Source organism: Hylobates moloch, unplaced genomic scaffold (genome assembly GCF_009828535.3).
Source record: "Hylobates moloch isolate HMO894 unplaced genomic scaffold, HMol_V3 SCAFFOLD_18, whole genome shotgun sequence".
In the NCBI taxonomy this organism is placed as follows: domain Eukaryota; kingdom Metazoa; phylum Chordata; class Mammalia; order Primates; family Hylobatidae; genus Hylobates; species Hylobates moloch.
This window is the reverse complement of record NW_026652293.1, coordinates 7684509-7707978: the sequence shown is the minus strand read 5'-3', so window position 1 is coordinate 7707978 and position 23470 is coordinate 7684509. Positions and strand designations below refer to the sequence as shown.

At 43.3% G+C, this 23470-nt stretch overlaps 1 pseudogene; it reads right to left on the bottom strand.

Annotated features, from left to right (window-relative positions):
• Positions 1–19875: 19875 nt before the first annotated feature.
• Positions 19876–20260, bottom strand: LOC116457890 (large ribosomal subunit protein eL22-like; annotated as a pseudogene).
• Between the last annotated feature and the right edge of the window lie 3210 nt (positions 20261–23470).

Here is a 23470-nt window from a genome sequence, read left to right as displayed (position 1 = left end):
AAGAAAGCCCTGGGCCATGGTGCTGTCCAGGATACAGTCACCTACCCACCCCCAGAGTAACAAGGAGACCTCAGGAAAACACAATGAGAAATATAGCTGATATGAAGAAAGTTGTAACCTTTTGAGACAGTGTTATGTGGCTATCAGAAAAGGCATATCAAGGAAAAGAGTCCACTCAAGGGAAACCCCGTTTATGGAAACAGGTATTCTGTTGTAAAGTCAAAGGGTAGCTCTCTCTCAGCTTCTTCCACAGCCCTCCCCGCCCTTTGAGCTAATTTCATGCTCACCAAGCAACCTCCTAGTTATAAATTCCATACCAGGAAATGTGTGTCTTGGAAAGCAAACATGAATATTCTGGTTGCCGGACAGCTGTGCTTGTCCATGACTCATTTGTAAATTGGCCTCTTAGCATGCATGTTTCTTTTTTTCTTTTCTTTTCTTTTTTTTTTTTGAGACAGAGTCTTGCTATGTTGCCCAGGCTGGAATGCAGTGGCACGATCTCAGCTCGCTGCAACCTCCGCCTCCCGGGTTCAAGTGATTCTCCTGCCTCAGCCTCCCGAGTAGCTAGGACTACAGTCGTGAGCCACCATGCCTGGCTAATTTTTTGTATTTTTAGTAGAGATGGGGTTTCACCATGTTAGCCAGATGGTCTCGATCTCCTGACCTCGATCTGCCCGCCTCAGCCTCCCAAAGTGCTGAGATTACAGGTGTGAGCCACCGCGCCTGGCCAGCATGCATGTTTCTTATGAGGTTAGGTTATCACAGGTCTATAATCCCCAGGACCATTAATAAAACTGAGCTCCTGGTATTATAAAACTGAGGAGCTAATCAGGCGAAACTCAAACAGTGGCATCCTTACCAAGGGATAGATTCATCTGCCAGCCAGCCACCTTTTTGCTATTAGAGAGAGATTGGCCTGCCCGGAGTTTTGGGTGCTGTGGCTTCCAGCCCCCGCTGCAGAGGTCTGCAGTAGGAGACTGGTGGGTCCTGGTGCAGTTTGCTACTGAGCTCTCACTGTCCCTGGGCTCTGACCCTGATTAGTGCCTTCCTCTGTGCCTGACCCAGAGGAGTACTATGTAAATGTTTGTGGAAACAATCTCCAATGGAAACATTTCAGCAGGGACCAGGTGACCACCCATCAGAGATGCCTGCAGGGATCCTCGCTCTGTTTGGGAGGCTGCACTTCTTGATTTCATAAGTCTCTTCCCTCTCTGATGCTACATCTCAGCTTCCTGGGCTGGCTGGTGGCAGAGGGCAGAGCAAGGAGATGTGAGAACAGTGCTGGCGTTCAGCCACTGAGCAGTCTCGGGTGGGTCTCTGAAATGAGAAAACAGTACTATTGCCCAGTACACATCTAGCAGCTTCCTGGTAATCAGAGGTGCTCTCCTGAGATCCTTGAATGCCCAGAAGAGGGAGATGAGGTAGGGGAGGAGAGAAGGAACACTTTTATCAGCACAGTATTTCTTTGAGGCAGCAGGTGCTAGCTTAGGGGAGGGCATATAGGGAATGGGGGAGTGCTGGGTAGGGAGAGGGGATTTTGCCCACTCAAACAAGACAGGCAGGAAGCGCCAGACAGCTGCAGGGGGTGGGGATGGATGTGCATGGAGTTAGCCCTGCTGCTAATGTTAAAAAATGTTACACATCCTTTAATTAGGTTGAGTAAAGAGTTACACTGGGGGAGAGTTTTAGGGTATAGTTTGATGCCCTGCCAGCACCCATGAGTGGTGAGTGAGCAGATGAATGTAGCTGACCCCTGTATTCCCTCTGTGCCCTGCTCTAGACTGGCACCCAAAGTCGCAAAGGAAAACTGTGCCAATAAACCTATCCCTCCTAGGATGCCTATGACTACCAGCTTGAAGCATTGCTTTTACATTTTTCAGAGAGAAGATTGTAATGAGCCTATAACCCACCACCTCAATTTAACATTATTTTCATTTTGCCATATTCACTTCATTTTCGTTTTTTTCTTTTGTTCTGTTTTGGAGATGAAGTCTCGCTCTGTCGCCCAGGCTGGAGGGCAGTGGTGTGATCTCGGTTCACTGCAACCTCTGCTTCCCAGGTTCAAGCGATTCTCTTGCCTCAGCCTCACAAGTAGCTGGGATCACAAGCGTGCACCACCACACCTGGCTAATTTTTGTATTTTTACTAGAGATGGGGTTTCACCGTGTTGACCAGGCTGGTCTCAAACTCCTGATCTCAACTGATCCACCCACCTCGGCCTCCAAAACTACTGGGATTACAGGCATGAGCCACTGTGCCCAGCGCATATGCACTTCATTTTTATGCAGATCTCAAGTATCATGAAATAGGAAGCTTTAAAAAAATCAGGATGTTGTCTCACATAACCATTATAGCATTATCACATCTGACAAAATGAGCAATAATTCCTAAACATCCTCTAACACCCAGTCAATACTCAAATTTCCCCAACTGTCCCAATAATGAGTTTGAATGGTTGGTTGGTTTGCAGCAAAGCTTTTCAAACAGCTTTCCTGGAAGCCTCCGGCTTCCATCCAAGTGTCTCAAGGGCCAGCAAGGGTGAGGCTAAGGGGGAAGGCCCAGGCCCCTGCCCCTGCTTCGGCCAGAGCAGTTTTTATTATTAGGGACAAAAAGGGAGTTTTCTGTTAAAAGAAAAAAACAGAAAATCATTTCCATAAGGCACTATTTCTCTTATATTTTTCAAAGAGAATGCCTAGTGCTATAAATATCTTAAACCTGAGGGATAACTTCCTAGTGGTGGGACAGTGGGATCCCTTGGCAGTGCAGAGTGGGGATGGAATGAAAGGATTTGGGAGAGAGTTGGACAGCTATAAAAGGAAGAATTTTATTCCCTCTGGGAATGACTCTGGATTCACAAACCAGACTTTCCCAGTACAAACAGAATACTTTGGATTTGCTTGGTAGTTTCTCCCTGACTGCTAATACATCTAATGCTTCACCTTTGCCCTTTCTAGCTACCTAGATCCCATTCGATAGAATCCCACCTAGTTCTTGCTCATTCATAGGGCAGAGTTGTACAATCCGAGTCCAGTGAATTTGGAAACCCTCCCCTGCTCTGTTTATACTTTCCACTTTCCCAGGTATACTCCAGAGAACCTGACCTCAGGGAAATGGTCTTCCAAAATTCTAATCATTACAGTTTGATATTAACAAAACAAATAGTAACACAGAGTATCCATAACACAAACCTATCAGTAGCAAAGCAAGGGTTATTCTTCCAAGAAGCAACAAATCAGCAATCTGACCCGGCAAGGGGCTACAGCTATTGTTATACCAGCCTAAAAAAGAAAAGCATGGATAACAAGAAAAATGAGCAATTCTAGGAAATTCTGACCTTTTCAGGGAAACTTAATAATCACAGCTTTCAATAATAGTTAAAGGCCAGGTGCAGTGCCTCACGCCTGTAATCCCAGCACTTTGGGAAGCCGAGGCAGGCGGATCATCTGAGGTCAGAAGTTTTGAGACCAGCCTAGCCAACATGGTGAAACCTTGTCTCTATTAAAATACAAAAATTAGCCGGGCATGGTGGTGGGCACCTGTAATCCTAGCTACTCAGGAGCTGAAGCACGAGAATTGCTTGAACCCGGCTGGCAGAGGTTGCAGTGAGCCAAGATCTCACCACCGCACTCCAGCCTGGGCAACAGAGTGAGACTTTGTCTCAAAAAAATAATAATAAAAAAATAATAATAATAGCTAGAGATCTTTCTCCTCCTTCGGAGAATGTGCCCAGATTAACCTGGCAAAATGCTCAATATACTTTCGAGACTCTTGAGGTCATCAACTGAAGTTATCATCAACTAATAATGCTTGGCTGTATTGTCTGTCTTGTTCAACTGCAGAATTGTAAGCTCCATAAACATGGTGACAATGTCTATGTTATATACACACACACGTGCTCTGTAGATAATCAGTTAACACATGTTTTTCCACTAATATGCAGATTATATACAAATAAGCTCAGCTTGGGCAGACAAAAAACTTGGGAACATTTCACATGAGTCTCATCCTTTCCCATCACCAATATTTGTGTAGCTTTTCAGTAAGGATGGATAAGACTCTAGATTGCCCTTGAATCTAACTGACATGTATGATCATTTACTAAGTGCCTAGTTCTCTTTGTGTGTTAGTCCATTTTGTGTTGCTATAAAGGAATACCTGAGGCTGGGTAATTTATTTTTAAAAGATGTTTCTTTGGCTCATGGTTCCACAGGCTGGACAAGCATGGTACCAGCATCCACTCAGCTTCTGGTGAGGCCTCAGGAAGCTTTTAGTCATGGTGGAAGGGAAGAGGAGCTGGCCTGTCTTGTGGCAAAAGAGGGAGCAAGAGAGAGAGGAGGAGATGCCAGCCTCCTTGAAACAGCCAACTCTTGCATGAACTAACAGATCAAGAACTCACTCATTGCCATGGGGAGGGGACCAAGTCGTTCATGAGGGATCCGCCCCTATTATCCAACACCTCCTGCTAGGCTCCACCTCCAACATTGAGAATCACATTTCAACACGTGATGTGGAGGGGACACACATCCACACCATATCACTTTGGCTATAAACGATGCATAAAATATGGTCCACGTAAGGTAGCTGGTGACACCAACCTGCATGCAAAAAACATGAAGGAAGGCAAGATAGTGTGTGCTTTTCCCTCTTTATCCAAACATGACCCTGCCTTTCAGGTCCAAATCAAATCTTCCCCACTCACTAAGCATTTATCATTCATTCCTATACTTGGTCAGACTTTAATGAGGACTTACTGAATCCCAGGAATAATACTCAGGATTCAGAGTATTAACAATACTCGGGAATCAGAGACAGGGCAATACTGTCTCTGATACACAGGGCAATAACAATACTCAGGAATCAGAGACAGGGCAGTGAACAAGATAGCCACAGTTCCTATTCAAGGACTTAACAAACCAATGATCTTGAAAAGTTATGTAACTGTTACAGATGTAGGTATGCTGACAACAAAACTGTAAGCTCCTGAAAGGTCATGATCATATCTTACATTCTTTTGCCATCTCCATACCAGCTAACATTTTTCCATAGAACTTATTGAATAAAGTTTGAAGAGCTGGGTTGGGTGGAATTTTTAGTAAATGTGAAAAGCTATAAATTGATAGTAAAATCTCAACACAGAGAAATCTTAAAACACTAAGAACTGTTGCCCACTCCTCAAAACTCAAAACTCAAATGTCACCTCCTCCATGATGCCTTCCCTTAACTATTCAGGCAGGGTTCGACCCTTTCTTCTCTGAGTCCACACCACTGGGTGAAGACCATGGATAAAACTTAGCACAGTTATTGTAATTACTAGTTTATTTGCTTCCCCTCAGATAAGTAGTGGGGTGTTTGGAGGAAAGGGGAGAGGGTCCCCAAGCCCTCCCAGGGAGACAGCTCCTCTCTGTTTCTTGAATGGAGAGAGTAGAAAATGCACGTGCCCAGCAGGCTTTTTCCTGATAGAATGACAGACATACAAACGAACATTCACAAAATTACCACTCCATGTAAACATATGAATGATGGTCCTCTCAACCCCTTTCCTGAGAAGTTAAGGATAAAGTGTTCAATTGTACATTTTAAGATAACTTAAAGAGTGTAATTGGATTGTAACTCAAAGGATAATGGTTGAGGGAAAGAATACCCTATTCCCCATGATGTGCTTATTTCACATTGCATGCCTGTATCAAAACATCTCATGTACCCCATAAATATGTACACCTACTATGTACCCACAAAAATTTTTTAAATTTTGAAAATAAATAAATAAATAAATCAATCAATCTAACTCAAGAAGAACTAGAAAAAAAAAAAAAGAATAAATTGTTCTAGACCTTTGTGAAAGGGAAATGGCATAATTGGAGACCACAGACCTGGAGGTTGAGTACCCCCATCAGAGTGGGGTAAGGAGACTTGGGGCTGTCCTCATTCCGCGTTATGAGAAATAAGGAAGATGGTAGTAGTAGATAGTACTGGCTGTTTGGTAAAGGGGGATATATCTCAAAAGAAACCACTAGTAGCGGGTAGGGAAAAATTTTAACTGAGAAGGTAGAAATTTTACCCAAAGGAGAGAATTCTGGCAGCCATAGATAGTGAGTGGTTTAGCTAACAGGCCCCCTAGTGAAGGAGAGGTTGTGGTCATGAGCTGAGGGCAGCAGGGATCTAATCAGAGTCAGAGACGAGAATGTCCTGAAGGAATGGGAGAAACCAAGCAGGTCCAGAATTCCAGGAACTTCAGTACCAGACAAATAACCCAGGCAGGAATTCAACCTCGAGAAACAGAGAGGAGATTCAGGCATGGCATTTGGTTAGGAGGGCACTATATGATAGCTATTTTAGAGCTCAGCCTTCACAGCCAAATGGACCAAGGCTCAAACCTCAGCTTGATCAGGCAAATTACTTAACCTCTCTAAGTCTCAGTCCACATCCCTATGAAATGAGGCTGTTGAGAGGAATAAATGAGATTATGTGTGAATAGGGTTTAGGACTATGCCTGGTTCATAGTAAATACTAAAATAGTCATTGCAAATGTAATGGTAATGGGGGACGAATTAACAGCAGTAGAGGTAATAGTAAGAGTGGTGATGGTGGTAGTAACAAGGAAATATTCCAGAATCTGATTGCTGGAATTAAGATAGCTGTCAGTTGGCACTGAACTGGAAGTCAGGACATCAGATTCCAATCCTACTTTTGCTGAATGCTAGATATGTGATCTTGTTCAAGTCAAAGAACTTCTCTGAGCCTCGGTTTTCTCACCTGTCAAGTGGAGGTGTTCACACTGGTTGTGCACTCCTCCCAGAATTCCTGTGAGAATTTCATCAGATGCAGCATCTGCAACCACCAACACAGACACTTGATGAATGTTGATCCACTCCAATGGTCAGGATTCACCAACAAGACTGACCTGAAACTGAATAAAATGTTCTCACCTTTCCTTTTCTGAAGCAGGGTAAGGCCCAGAGTTTGGACCAGGTTGAACTTGCCAATGTGTTTGTGATATAGACAGGAGACACAGGGAAATACTGGGTAGAAGAGGGTAGTTCCCTGGCAAAGGCCCCACCCTCAAGCCTGGAAATCCATGGCCCTAAATGGAAACAGGCATTCCTGTTTTCATGCTCCAAAGTTGGTAAACCCCAGGCTTCAGAGGGAGATGAGGAGACAAACAGAAAAGCAGAAGAAGGGCAGAACCATGCGGCAGAGGGAAGGAAAGGAATGTCTGAATATCAAGAGGAATTCAGCTGGGGGCATTCGGAGAGGAGATCAGCCACTGGACATTCAAATTCCAAAGGAAGATCATCTTCCCACTCCATCCCCCTTCTAACTCCCCATCCATCCCACTGAGAGCCACCTCCACCACTCAATAAAACCCCTGCATTCATCCTTCAAGTCTGTGTGTGACCTGATTCTTCCTGGACACCGGACAATGACCTGGGTACCAAGAATGTCTACTGAGCTGTCTAACACTTAAGCCATCCCCGGACAGCAAGGCTAAAAGAGAGCACTGTAACACGTGCCCACTTGGGCTTTGGGAGTCGCAGACACCCACCCATAGACACAACCATGGGCTAGAGCCCAAAAAGCGCTCACCCTGACTCCTGCACCTGACTGTCTGCATGCTCGGCTTCCTGTAAGCGGTTTGAGCACCCAGCGGCTGAACATATGAGCCACCCTGATCACACATCCTGCGAGGGGGCGTCAGAGAACTCTCCCATTTCATCTGTTTAAGTGGTCTCAGCTGAGAGACTGGTTTTCTGGAGGGCAGAGAATTAGGCAGGTCATCATTTTCTCCCTTGGTCATAAACCACCTCCAAATAATCCTAGCTGTCACCATCAGAAAGCTTAAACTCACCTTGAATCCAGCCTTTGAGTTAAAAGAACTTGGAATTCTTTCTTTGCTCCCTTGGGCATTTAGGTTTTAAATTCATTTGTAAACATCGGTTTGGAGAGAAGTCAGGTAGATCCAGGTTTGCAATTTTAATCCGAAGCGATGTTTCTGGGCTTTCCTGTAGCATACCCAGCTAACTGGAAAATCTAAAAGTAAATACATTTTGAAGAGAGAGAGAGAGAAAAAAAAATAAGTTCCTGCTGCTCTCAGATGAGGCCTTTGCAACCTGTGAACAATGTCATCATTTTGTTGCCTGTACAAGAAATAGACAGCTCTATTTTCACTTTATTCTAAGTCATTTATGTAACTACAAAGGTGGTAGTGGGAGTCTCTAAGAATTGTTTTATAATGCTGTGGTGCCCTCCTTTGAAAAACAAAACCAAATTATCCACGTATAGCACTAAGTGAGGTGGTCCTGAGCAAGGGATAGCAATGTTTGCTTTCTGCAGACATCTGAAGTGGGAGCCATGGTGACCAGGCATACCTGATGGCCACACAGCTATCCCCCAGCACTCAGAGGAGCCATCACAGGGATATTAGATCACATTAACATTTTAAAACCTACTACTGCACTTATCACACTTTACTCAACTTGCCCTGGTGGATCTGGTATTTCAATCAAAAGAGTTCTAAATAGTAGGGGGAACAACTGTCTTGGTTGCTGGGGAAAGAGGGATTTCCTGGGATGTGAAACTTTAAGTAAAACAGGGACAGTCCCCCACAAACTGGGACAGTGGTCATCCTGCTAAAGAATGTCCCATTTTCCTATTGTTGACGCCAAAAAATGTGACCAGGCGAAGAGTAGAGACAGCACGACCCCTTCTTTAAAGTAGTGGTTATCAAACTTTAGCCTGCCTCAGAATCCCCTGGAGGGCTCAGGAAAGTGGCTTGACTAGAGTTTCTGACGCAGTAGATCTGGGTAGGACCTAAGAATGTGCATATCTAATGAGTCCCCACATGAGGCTGATACTACTAGTCCAGGACTACATGTAAGAACCACTGCTGTAAACACTGGGTTCTTAGCTGCACATTGGAGTCACCTGAAGACTTTTTAAAAAATGGGTGCTTTGGTCTCACCCCTTAGAGGTTTTGATTTAATGGCTATGGAGGTATTTTTAAACCTCTCCAGGTGACTCTAATGTGCAACAAAGTCTGAGACCACTGCCCTAAAAGGCACTGAATTCAGGAAATGACTGATATTTGTTTCCTGACATTTGTTCATTTGACATTCAACGCGTACTTGTTAAGCAACTACTATGTGCCATGCACTATGCCAGAGGCTGTGTGGTTAGATTATATATGATCCCTTCCTCAAGGAGCTTACTGTTTCAGGGAAAACACAAGATAAACAAGTCAACAAAAAATAATATACAATTAAAAATTGAGATAAGAGTCCTGGAAAAAAAAGAGCAGGGAGCTAGGGATCTGGGGGAATAAGGGTGTGGGGAGAACTATTCTGGACAGAGATGTCATTGAGGATGTCTCCAAGATGGCATTTAAGCCAAAACCAGAAAAATGAAGGCCAGCCATCCTGCATATGGAGAGAAAAGCACTCCAAGGAAGAGAAAAAGTTCTCAGAACTGTCGGGAGGGGAGTGCTCCTGGAGGACGGAGAGCTGGGCAGGGCAACCTGAGACAAGGTCATGGGTGGGGTGGACAGGGCCACATCCCTGCTAGACCATGGGAACCAGCTGGAGTCATATTCTAATTGCACTGGCAAGCACTGAGGGGGAACATTTCTGTTTTCATTTTATATTTGAAAGTATATACATTTTTAAGGCTGCCGTGTGGAAAAGAGATTGGAAGCCTCTGAACCCAGGTTCTTCACCAGAGACAGATGAGAGCGAGGGATTCAGATGGTGACGAGTCATGAGAATGTCTCCCGAGGGTTGCTGAGAAGGGCTGCATGGGGTACACTGTGTGCAGCTGTAGCTTTCGGGAGGAGAAGAACTGTGAGTGCCAGTCACATACGGTGGCTGAGTGTGCGTCTCTTGTGCACTGCGTGGGTGAACTCACCAGATATTAAATTACAGGCATCAGTTTAGCACCTCCACCTCTTTTCAGTGTGGACTTGGGCTGCAGGCTGTTCTAATGAGGGGCTGGCTTTACAGTTCCCTGTTAGATGAACTGGAGGTTCCAAGGCTGTCAGCCAAGCAGGGAAGTCCAACGCCAGGTCCTGCGGCCCAGGGATTCGGGACTCCCAGGTGCACGGCCATCTGCAGTGGCCCTTTGCATTGTGGGGGATTTTTAATCTGTTGGCCAGATGGAGGGTCGGAATAAATGGTTCTGGCAGTAACCAGACACCTGAGGTGGGAGGACAGCAGGGAGGACAGTCTGTGGAAAAGCCTGTCCTGAGTAAGCAGGTGCGAACTCCCTCAGGGCAAGAGAAGGGAGCCGTCTCGCAACACATACGCGAACTCTTTGTCACTGTGAAATCCTTGCAGAATGCATTTGAGCTGAAACAAAATCCTTCTAAAGAGTACATTAATAGTCCTCATGAGGCCTTTCACAGCTAAGAACCTCCACCTGGTCCTAAACTGCATGCAGGGGAAGGAGAGAAGGGCAGGCCTTGCTTCAGAGTTTTATAGCCAGGGAAACAGAAATGGGGAGGAAGCGCAGGGCTGCCAGGGAAACAGAGACTTGGAGGAGGGCTGGGACTGCCTTAGGCTTAGAGGATGAGGACATCAGAGCAGATGCCTAGTTCCCTGTTCTCAATGGTATCCTAGGACCCATACATTGCCTCCCTTGGGGACAGGAAGGATTTTGTGCCAGAGGATGCAGCTCAAGAAACCTTATCTGGGGCTGGAAGTGGGGCAGGATTGCATGCCATGCAATAATAGGGCTACGGCAGAAGAGAACCTGAAACCTGCACTGAGCACCTCTGAGATTAAATCACTGTGCCATGGGTTTAAATAGGGATGACACCAGGATCATCCCTATTTAAGCAACATTCGGGGGAGATGAGTGAAGATGGGCCTGAAAAATGGGTCCAATAATGTTCTCAACAATAAATATTTACTAAGGGCCACCCATGTGCTAAGTACTGGGCTAGGTACCAGGAACAAGAGAGATCCTGACCCAGGTGAGGGAAAGAGACAGGGTAGCTACTTGGGCACAAAGACTATATTTTATTTATCTCTGTATTATTCATGCGTGGCACTCAGCGTATGGTTATTGAAAGCAATGACTTAATGACTTCATAAATTAACTGAAGCAGGTCTGGCTATCAGTGGGCACTCCATGTCTGTTTTTAAACAAATGAATGTGTTTCTTCTACAAAGGACTCTGTGTACAAGATCTCTGGGAAGAAAGGTGGCAGATAAAATAGGTGAGATGATGGAGGTTTGGAGAGAAGAGAATGCGGCAAGGATCAAGGCAAATAGTATGAGGAAAAAGAAAGAAATGTTGAAATTAGGGGCAGAGAAAAGCTAGACAGGAAAAGAAATGTAATCATGGCATAGTGCATACTTATTCTGGGGTCAACAGTAGTTCAGGGTCATAAAAGCCTAGACATTATATTAGGAAGATGGAAGAGAAGAGCCGAGAAGCATCAGTGTGTGAAAGAGTTACCTACCATTGCGGAAAATAAATAGATAATGTCCAAAATTGACAAGTGAAGAAAAAGCACTAGAAGTTTATGTTTCGAGCATATGAAGGACAAATAGTTAAAACGCAGTGGCTCTCGCCTGTAATCCCAGTACTTTGGGGGGCCGAGGCGGACAGATCACGAGGTCAGGAGATCGAGAGCATCCTGGCTAACACGGTGAAACTCCGTCACTACTAAAAATACAAAAAATTAGCTGGGCGTGGTGGCGGGCACCTGTAGTCTCGCTACTCGGGAGGCTGAGGCAGGAGAATGGCGTGAACCCGGGAGGTGGAGCTTGCAGTGAGCCAAGCTCGTGCCACTGCACTCTAGCCTGGGGGACAGAGAGACTCCATCTGGGGGTGGGGGGCAGGGCGGGAGGGGAGTGGTTACCCTCAGGCAAAAGGACAGGAGATGCCCTAACAACTCCCCCAACTCTTTGGTTAGTCTGATTCCCTCCCCTGGCCCTAATAGCCTCCCCTGCTTAGATCCAAGTGGCAATAGGACCTGAGTCCCTTAGGCAGTCAACCCCACCCAAGCAGAAAGAAGAGTCCAGGACATGAGCTGTAAAATGGAAAACAAGAACAGGCCTTTGAATAGAGAGGGATCGTGCGGCACCCCAGGCAGCTGTGAGGCTAACTCCAAAGTCAGGATCTTTTAAAATGCTATTGGATTTTCTGGGTTGAATGGGACACTTCAACCAAATACAAAAATCTCTTCCATGGCCAACAGCTGAAATAATGGAGGAAACCACAGGAGGGAGGAGGGGGTCAGGGCAGGATCAAAGCTAATCTCCTTGTTGCTCCTTGCTTAGATGGCTCGATATGCCCCAGACCAATTCAGTCTCACGCTGCTCAAAGACAAGAAGAGGCTCTTAATAAAGAGAAGCATAACATAGAGGCAGAGAACAGAATGCCAGGGCTGGAACTGGTCTCAGCAACCATCTTGTCTGACTCCCCCTTTGCATGAAAAAGGGGGTGGTAAAGTTCAATGGGATTGGGCCATCTGTCTAAGGGCAACAGAGGCAGACAGGACAGACAGGGCAATGCTGTCAACAGACTTTGCATGTTCTGACTCCTGTCCACCTGTCTAGTTCTCTTTTCCCTCGCTACACCATTCTCAAGAAAGATAAGCAGAACAACCATCTCTATAGTGAGCACTGGCTGAGAATCAGGAGACCTGGATTCCAGCCCCAGCTCCACAGAAAATCAATTGTTTAATCTTGGAAAAGTCACTTAACCCTACCCTGAATTTTTTTACTTGTGGGCTAGATGGCACTTCAGGAGGTTCTGGTTCCACCCTCACAAGGCAGGTTCTAAGTTTGGAGAGAGAGATTTCATACTCCTGTTATGCTCGAAAGGTCTAATTCAATAACTGTATCATCAAGGCGTACATATAGAAGCCCAGATTCCACGACTAAAGAATTCGGTTTTATACCTAGAGAGGCAGGATTCACATCAGGAGCTACTTTCCAACCCTGGAAAGTCAGGTTTCATAATTGGAAACCCAATTCCCATGTTTATAGAGCCAGGTTTTATGTGGAGAAGCAGATTATATATGCATAAAAAGGCAGGATTTACACCGAGGAGAGCTAAATATATCTCTGAAAGTCCATGTTTCATAAATGGAGTACAGGTTCCATGTTTATGTGGTCAGGTTCAATGGCTGGGGATTGATATTCCACACACAGAGTGCCAGATTCCATATCTGGGAGACCAGGTTCCATGCATGTAGAGCTGGCTTCTGTGACTCAAATGCCAGGTTCCATGCCTGGAATTTTAGCTAGAGTGACAGATTCCACACTTGTAAGGGCATGTTCCATATTTGGAGATTGAGAATTCATATACAGAGTGCCAGTTTCCATGTTTGTAGGCGTGGGGCTTATATGGAGATCCCAATTAATGAAATGCTTGCAAGTTTAGGTTTCATACATGGAGTGCAAGATTCCATGATGGTAAGGCCAGCTTTCATGGATGGAGTTTTGAGATTCCATACATATAATGCTAAGTTACCTGCTTTTAGGGCCAGGTCCCGTGCTTGAGTATTGAGGTTCTTATATAGTAAGTACCAATTTCAGCATTAGTAGTTCAAGTTTCACACTCAGAGATTAAGAATTCATTCATTCATTGCCAGGTTCCACGCCTGGGGAAATAGGTTTTTAAGTCTTGGAGAGCCAACTTCTATGACTAAAACCCAAGGTTTCATGCCTGGAATACCAGATTCCACATTTATAAGGCCATGTTATACTAGAAGATTGAGATTCCACACATGGGGTGCCATGTCGAATGCTCATAGGGCCAAGTTTCATGCTTTAAGTATATAGATTCTATGCTTGGAGATTGAAATTCCATAAATGCAGTACCAGATTCCATGTATGAACTGCAAGGTTAGATGATTATTGAAATCCATACATGGGGTGCCAGATTTTATGCTTGTAGGGCCAAATTCCATACCTAGATATTGAAGTATCATACATGGATTCCTGGGTTCCGCAGTATGACCATGCTCCATATTAGAGTAGAGATTCCAAACAGCTGGTGCCAGGTTCATTGTTTGGGGGCCAAGCTTCATGTTTTAGTGAGCAAACTTCTACAACTGAAACTCTAGGTTTCATGTCTGGGGTGACAGGTCATACACTTGTGAAGCCATGTTCCATGCTTAGAGTTAGAGATTTAATACACTGAGTCCCAGTTCTGTGCTACTAGGGCCAGGTTCAATTTTTGGAGATTGAGTTTCTGTACACGGACTGCCAGTTTCCCTGTATGGGAAATTAGGTTCCTGATCTTGGAAAGCCAAGATCTATAATAAATATGCCAGATGCCATGACTGGAGCACCAGATTCCACACTTTTAAGGTCATGTTCCATGCTTGACACTGAGATTCCAAATATGAAGTGTTATGTTTTATGCTTGTGGGGCTGTTCCATGTTGAAGATTGAGATTCCACACATAGAGTGCCATGTCGCATGCTTGCAGGGCCAGATTTTATGCATGGATATTGTGATTCCATATGGAGTCCCTGGTTCTATGCCTGGCATAACAGATTCCATGCAAGGAAATCCAATTTCTGTGAATGGCACACAAGTTCTGTGTGTGTAATTTCAGGTTTCAGCCTATTATGATTATTTTCCATGCTTTGAGATTTTGATTCTGAATATGGATTGCTAGGTTCCATGCTTGTATAGTCAGGATCCATCCTTGGAGGTTGAGATTACAGTCATGGTGTGCCAGGTTCTATACCTGGAGGTAGAGTTTTACAAATGGAGGATGAAGTAATAGCTTGGAAGTTTACATTTCCACACTCTGCAAGACAGGTTTTACCTATAGATGGTAAAGTTCTTGCAATAGTTAATTTTATGTGTCAACTTGACTGAGCTAAGGAATGCCCAGATAGCTGGTAAAACATTATTTCTGGGTGTATCTGTGTGAGGGCATTTCTGGAAGAAGTTAACATTTAAATTGATAGACTGAGTAAAGAAGACCATTGTCATCAATGTGGGTGGGCATCGTCCAATCCACAACAGCCCAATAGAACACAAAGGTTAAGAAAATACAAAGTTGCTCTCTCTTATTGAGCTGGAACATCCATTTTCTCCTGCCCTTAGACACCGGAGCTTCTGCTTCTCTGGCCTTTGGACTCTGGGACGTAAATATATATCCTATTGGTTCTGTTTCTCTGGAGAATTCTAACTAACACAAATCCCAACATGAAGAGTAAGATTCCACTTCTGTAGATCAGGACTCATTACTTTCTTGGCCATATTTCATGCCTAGAAATACAGATTCCATACTTGGAATGTCAAATTCTAGGCCTAATGCCCACCACATTGTATAATTGGAGGTCCAGGTGATTGCCTTATGATTCGGGTTCTATAGAACAGGTTTCATGATGGCTAATCCTTGTTTTATACTTGGAAGTCCGGATTCCATATTTGGAGAGTAAGATTCCAGGCCTGGATGGTGAGATTCAATACCTGGTAGGCCAGATGACATTAAGGTTATACACGAATTCCACAGAAGGCCAGGCCAGGTTACAAACTGAAAGAGAGAAATTTCACACAGTTTACAATGCATGCCATGCTTAAAGCCTAATTTCATTTCTACATGGCCTGAATCCACACATAAAAGCACTGGTTCCACACCTACTGTGCAGATTACATGCTGGTAAACCAGTTGCCATGCTTGGAGAACCAAATTCTGTGACAGAAGTGCCACACTCCATATCTGAAGCTCCAGTCTCTTTGTGTGTATGGTCATGTTCCATGCTTGAACATTAAGATTCAGGTTCATACTTGGAAGGCCAGTCTCCATGCTTAGAGATTGAGATTCTACACACGGAGTGCTAAGTTCCAGTTTTATTAGTGGAGTCTCAAATTACTTTCATATTTACCTTTCTGCTCACAGAAAATCAGATTTTTTCCCATTTTAGGCCAAGTTCCTTACTTGGAGAACCAGATTCCTCTTCTACAGATCAGTTCTCATGAATGCAAGGTCTTGTTTCCTACTTAAAATTCCAAGTTCCATACTTGGAAGGTGAGATTTTGTGCCAAGTTAGCTAGGTTCCATACCTGGTGGGCCAGGTGACATGCCACGAGATTCGGGTTCCAACCTAGAAGGTCAGGTTCCAAGCCTGGAGAGAGGGATTTCTCACAGGCTCCCACGGCATGCCTGGAAGTCCTAATTCCATGCCTAAAAGGTCAAGTTCCATATTTAAAAGTAAAGGTTTCAATCCTAGAGTGTTATATTTAATGCCTGGGGAAGATCACAAGTGGGGAGACTCTTCATGTCTAGACATTCAGAATCCATGTGGGAAGGCCAGGTTCCATGTTTTAAGGGCCACATTCTACACAGAAGGAGCAAGTATTTATGTTTAGATGTCTAGATGGCATGCCTAGAGGTTCAAGTTCCATGCCTGTAGGGTTGGGGCTCATGGATTTCTACATTATATACTTGGAAAGGTAGACTTCACATCTAAAACATGTAAATCAGTTCCAGATTTCACACATGGAATGCCATATTACATGCTTTGGGGGCCAGATTCCATGCTCAGAGGTTGAGATTTCTTTCATGGAATGCCAAGTTCCATGATTGTTGCATGTTTCCATTCTTGGATATTCTTAGATTCTATACATGAAGTGCCATCTTCCATGCATGTGGAGCACCAGGTTTCATGTCTTGGGCAACTAACTTCTATGACTGAGACACAAGCTTAATGTCTGGAGTGCCAAGCAACATACTTATTAAGCCATGTTCCATATGGGGAGATTGAGATTCCACACATTGTGGTCCATTCCATTCCTGAAAGTTTAAATTTCACGCTTGGAGATAGAGATCCTTACATGGGGTATCAGGTTCCATGCTTTTAGGGTCAGAATCCATTCTGGAAATTGGGATTCCACACATGGAGTGCCAGATTTCATGCTTGTAGGGCCAGCTTCCATGTTTGGATATTGGGATTCCACACATAGAGTAGCAGATTCCATGCCTGGAGGCATGGTTTTATAAATGGAGGGTCAATTCAGTGCCTGCAAGCCTACATTTCTACTCAGAAATTCAGGTTTTACCCATAGGTAAAACACCCTAGGGACTTCTGCCTCTCCTCACCCTTTACCAATATAAGTGGGCAAGGAGAAAGTCCCCAAATACAGTGATGCACCACTTAAAAATGCATTCTGAGAAATGCATTGATAGGTGATTTTGTCATTGTGTGAACCTTATAGCATGTGCTTACACAAACGTAGATGATGGAGCCTACTACACACCTAGCCTGTATGGCGTTGCTTATTGCTCCCAGGTGGCAAACACGTATAGCAGGCTACTGTACTGAATACTGTAGGCAATTGTAATACAATGGTAAGTATTTGCATATCCAAACATATCTAAACATAGAAAAGGTACAGTAAAAAATATGGTATATGTGATATTTTGGTATACATATTGGCTTTTGTCCACAGTTCCTGACTCATAACTCCCATAGCCCTTGTTATATAATGTTGGGGTGCTTTAGGCCTCAGAAAACAGAATATCTGGTCTTCTGACCACCTCCTGCCCTCCTTTTTCTCCCCAAGGCAGGACTATTCTCTCAACTCTCTTGGAGGTGACCATAAAGAAATTCTCTTACCTACCCTATCTGATTGTAGGTCATAAGAACCCCCAATTCGGAAGGAGTCCTGCCCACACCCAGGAGGAACGAATGCTGCACAGAGATGCCAAGAAGAATCTGAACAGGCAGGCCTTGCTGGGTTTCTCCACTCAGTCTAGTAGTATTAGACCATACCCTTCTTGCCCATTTCTGCATGGTTGTCAATCATGACTACCCAATGAAGTCTCCATAAAGGCACAAGAGGACTGGGTACAGAGTATTTCCAGGTAGCTGAGCACATGGAGGTTTCTGGAGAGTGGCACACCCAAGCAGGGCATGGAAGCTCCGAGCCCCTTCCCCATACCTCGCCCTGTGCATCTCTGCATCTGCATCCTTTGTGGTATTCTTTATAATATATAACTTTTTATATATTATAAAGAATATACAAATGTGTTTCCCTGAGTGCTGTGAACAGCACTGGCAGATTAATTGAGCCTAAAGAGGAGGATGTAGGAATCTCAACTTAAAGCCAGTTGGTCAGAAGTTCCAGAGGTCCAGACTTGTGACAGGTATCTGAAGTAGGGGCAGTCTTGGGGACTGTGTGATCTGACACTATCTCCAGGTAGAGAGCATCAGAATGAATTGAACTGGAGGACACCAAGCTAGCACGTCTGTAGAATCGACTGCTTGCTTGATGGTGGCGAGAAACCGCCATACGTTTGGTCTCAGGAATCTTTTGTGGTTGTGATGTGAGAGAAGAGTAAAAACAGTTTTTGTTTTTTCCACTCAGTATAAAAGATAAAAACGTATACTCCTGTATAGGGCACTTACCATAAATAGAGTTTGCAGGACGCAACACTGTTCTGGGTGAGTCAGTGAGTCAGTGGTGAGTGAATGTGAAGGGCCAGGACGTTACTATACACTACTGTGGACTTTATAAACACTCTATACTTAGGCTACACTAAATTTATTTTAACACATTTTTTCTTTAATAATAAATTAACCTTAGCTTACTGTAAATTTTTTACTTTATAAACTTTTTAATTTTTTAAACTTTTTGACTCTTTTGTAATAACACTTAGCATAACACAAACACATTGTACAGCTGTACAAAAATACTTTCTTTGTTTATATCTTTATAATCTTTATTCTATTATCTTAAATTTTTAATTTTTTCTTATTTTTTCAACTTTTTTTTTTTTGTTAAAAACTAGGACACAAAGACACACATTAGCCTAGGCCTACACAGGGTCAGGATCATCAATATCACTGTCTTCCACCTCCACATCTTGTCCCACTCTGAGGTCTTTAAGGACAATACCATGCATGGAGCTGTCATCTCCTATGATTACAATGCCTTCTTCTGGAATACTTCCTGAAGGACCTCCCAGAGGCTGTTTAACAGTTACCTTTTTTTTTTTTAAATAAGTAGAAATACACTCTAAAACAACAAAATATATAGTAAATACATAAACCAATAACATGGTCATTTGTTATCATTCCCAAGTATTATGTACTGTACATAACTGTATGTGCTAGACTCTTATATGACTGGCAGCAAGTGGGTCTGTTTATACTGGCATCACCATAAACACATAAGTAATGCATTGTGCTAGGACTTTATGACAGCTACAGGGTTATTAGGCTACAGGAATTTTTCAGCTCCATGATAATCTTCTGGGACCCCATCATATATGTGGTCCATTTGACCGAAATGTCATTATGCAGTGCTTGACTATAATCCTGCTTACAGTATTTTGTACCCCAGCCATACCCTCAGGTTGATATGCCTGGAGAAATGCCAGTTACACCTGGCCATACCACCCACAGTCTTGGTTCATGTTCTCATCATCACAGTTGCATTAGATGCCTTAATGATCACCCTCCTCTATTTGGGCCATGGAGCCCTTTGAGAATCCAACAGTATCTCTGAACCTCTCCATGGAAGAATCACATGGTCACATAAGCACAAAATTTTACATATAACAGACAACCCTTAAAAGCTAATCTACAGACCCTAGCTCTCATCTTAATCCTTTCTAAATTTTTCTCCATAGTGCTGCCAGGGTGAACTTGAAAAATAAATTTTATTGCATTGTTGGATTTTTATTACCTTCAGGGAAGACTTCAAGCTCCCTAATAAAGTACATGAGACACCTCCCACATACTGCTCACATTCATTACCTATCTTTTCACTCCACCATTGCTGCAGCAATGAGCTGATGTGACCCATTTCTTTGGAGAAATGTCTGCTCAGATCCTTTGCCCATGTTTTTTGGTTCCCAAGTTTTATTCAAGAATTCATTCAAAATATTCCAGATAAATAAAATTTAATCCTCATCTTTCTCTTCTTCTTTGTCCTGGTTAATTTGGAAATAACGTAATTCATAACTCTCTTTACTGTTAGCAACTATGCACAACCAATCACATAGATTATTGTTCTTCAAATATTTTTTGGTGAGATATTTCAAATACCTTCTGGAAAAAGGCACTTCCGGTGTTACGGTGAGCTTGCTCTTGCTCCTTTCAATGGTCACCACTCCTTCACCAAGATTCACAGCTTTTCCGTTCACTTTGATCCTCTCTTGCAAAAACTGCTCAAAACTGATAGCATCCATGATTCCATCTTCCATGGGGTGGATGCAACCAAGAGTGAACTTCAGAACCTGCTTCTTTTTTGGCCCCTTTCACCACAAGCTTTTTCACGGGCGCCATGGTGGCAATGGAGGCAGAAAAGCCCTTTGCTCATTTTTAAATGGGTTATTTGTTCTTCTGCTATTGAGTTGTAAGAGTTCCTTATCTATTTTTGGTATTAATTCCTTATCAGATGTGTGGTTTGCAATTATATTTTCCTAGTCCATAGGTTGCTTTTTAAGTTTGTTGATTGTTTCCTCTGCTGTGCAGAATTTTTTAGTTTGATGTAGTCCCCTTTATTTATTTTTGTTTTTGTAGCCTGAGCTTCTGATGTGATATTAAAAAAAAGAAAAATCAGGCCGGGCGCAGTGGCTCACATCTGTAATCTCAGCACTTTGGGAGGCCAAGGTGGGTGGATCATTTGAGGTCTGTAGTTCGAGACCAGCCTGGCCAACATGGTGAAACCCCATCTCTACTAAAAATACAAAAATTAGCCAGGCGTGGTGGCACACGCCTGTAGTCCCAGCTACTCGGGAGGCTGAGGCAGGAGAATTGCTTGAACCCGGGAGACAGAAGTTGCAGTGAACCAAGATTACACCACTGCACTCCAGCCTGGGTGACAGAACGAGAGACTCCGTTTCACAAAACAATCATTGTCGAGGCAAATGTCGAGAGGTTTTTCACCTGTGTTCTCTTCTAGGCGTTTTATGGTTTCAGGTCCACAGTACACTGTTAGTGGGAATGTAGATTGGTACGGTCATTATAGGAAACAGTATGGAGGTTCCTAAAGAAATTAAAAATGGAACTACCATATGATGCAGCAATCCCTCTCCTGAGTATATGCCCAAAGGAGATAAAATCATCACCTTGTAAACATGTCTGCACTCCCCTGTTCATTGTCATGTTATTCGCAATAGCCAAGATAAGGAAACAAACTAAGCGCCCATTGACATTTAGGGTGGATAAAGAAAATGAGTATTGTGGTGTACATACAAGGTATTTTCAAAAAGTTCATGGAAAGTCTGTATTATTTAAAAAAAAAATGATGTGGCCAGGCGCAGTGGCTCAGGCCTGTAATCTCAGTACTTTAGGAGGCCGAGGCGGGCGGATCATGAGGTCAGGAGACCGAGACTATCCTGGCTAACACGGTGAAACAATGTCTCTACTAAAAAATACAAAAAAAATTAGCCGGGCGTGATGGTGAGTGCCTGTAGTCCCAGCTACTCCGGAGGCTGAGGCAGGAGAACGGCGTGAACCCGGGAGGCAGAGCTTGCAGTGAGCCGAGATCGCGCCACTGCACTCCAGCCTGGGCGACAGAGCGAGACTCCGTCTCAAAAAAAAAAAAAAAAAAAAACTATGTATGGATTTCAAAATTGTTCGCAACAAAATAAACTAGTACCAATTTGTTTATAACATGTCTGGTCAGGATCTAGTTAGAGACACTAAGGATAACACATCAGTTTGAAAAGAGTCCCTGTCTGAGCAACATGAATTCTGCTAAAATTGAAGCAAGAACAAGCATCAAATGTATGGTGAAGCTTGTGTGAAAGAATGATCAAATCACTGATTCTTTACAAAAAGTTTATGGAAACAATCCCCAAAGAAATCAGCAGTTTACAAATGGATAACTTGTTTTAAAAACAGATGAGGCAATGTTGAAGATGAAGCCCATAGTGGCAGACCATCCACATCAATTTTCAAGGAAAAAATTAATCTTGTTCATGCCCTAATTGAAGAGAATTGATGACTAACAGCAAAAACAATAGCCAACACCAGAGACATCTCAACTGGTTCCACTTATGTAAATCTGACCAAAGAATTCAAGTTGAATAAACTTTCCACTCAATGGGTGCCCAAACCGTTGCAACCAGATCAGCTGCAGGCAAGAGCAGAGCTTTCAATCCAAATTTTAAAGAAGTGACATCAAGCTCCTAAAGCAAAACAATTGTAATGGGAGATGAAACATGGCTTTACAGGTACGATCTTGAAGACAAAGCCCAAAGCAATGGCCACCAAGAGGTGGAAATGGTCGAGTCAAAGCAAAAGTGGATTGGTCAAAAGAAAAGGTGATGACAACAGTTTTGTGGGATGCTCAAGGCATTTTGCTTGTTGGCATTCTGGAGGGCCAAAGAACAATAACATCTGCGTATTATGAGAGTGTTTTGAGAAAGTTAGCCAAAGCTTTAGCAGAAAAATCCCTGGGAAAGCTTCACCAAAGAGTCCTTCTCCACCATGGCAATGTCCCTGCTCATTTCTCTCATCAAACAAGGACAATCTTTTTAGAGTTTCATTGGGAAATCATTAGGCATCCACCTTACAGTCCTGATTTGGCTTCTTCTGACATTTTTTGGTTTCCTACTCTTAAAAAAACCCTATAAGGTACACCCATTTTTCTTCAGTTAATAATGTAAAAAGGACTGCATAGATGTGGTTAAATTCCCAAGACCCTCAGTTCTTCAGAGACGGACTAAATGGCTGGTATCATTGCTTTCAAAAGCATCTTGAACTTGATGGGGATTATGTTGAGAAATAGTTTATATTTTCAATTTTTTTCTTTTAATTCCATTTTTCCATGAACCTTTTGAAGCTCCCCCCATACAACGGAATATTATGCAGTCAAAAAATAGGAGACCCTGTCATTTGCCACAACATGGGTGGACTTGGAGGACATTAGGCTAAGTGAAATAACCCAGATACAGAGAGAAAAACATTGCATGACCTCACTTATACATGGCATTTTAAAAAGAGCTCAAATACACAGACAGAATGAAACAGTGGTTACCATGATTGGGTGGTGGGGAGAGGAAATGAGGCACTGTAGGTCAAAGGATACAAAATATGAAAAGTCTCCACATCTAAGGTCCAAAATGAAGACTAAGGTTAAAAAAATTGTATCATACTGGGAATTTGTGTTAAATAAGTAGATTTTAGCTGCCCTTGTCACAAAAAAGTAACTATTTGAGATGATAGAAACATTAATCTGCTTCATAAATGTAATCATATTACTATTTATATGTATCCCATAACATTGTGCTATAAACCTCAAATATACACAATTTTAAAATTTTTTTGGCTGCGCACAGTGGTTCACGCCTGTAATCCCAGCACTTTGGGAGGCCGAGGTGGGCAGATCACCTGAGGTCAGGAGTTCAAGACCAACCTGATCAACATGGTGAAACCCTGTCTCTACTAAAAATACAAAAATTAGCTGGGCATGGTGGTGCGTGCCTGTAATCCCAGCTATTCAGAGGCTGAGGCAGGAGAATCGTTTGAACCCTGGAGGTGGAGGTT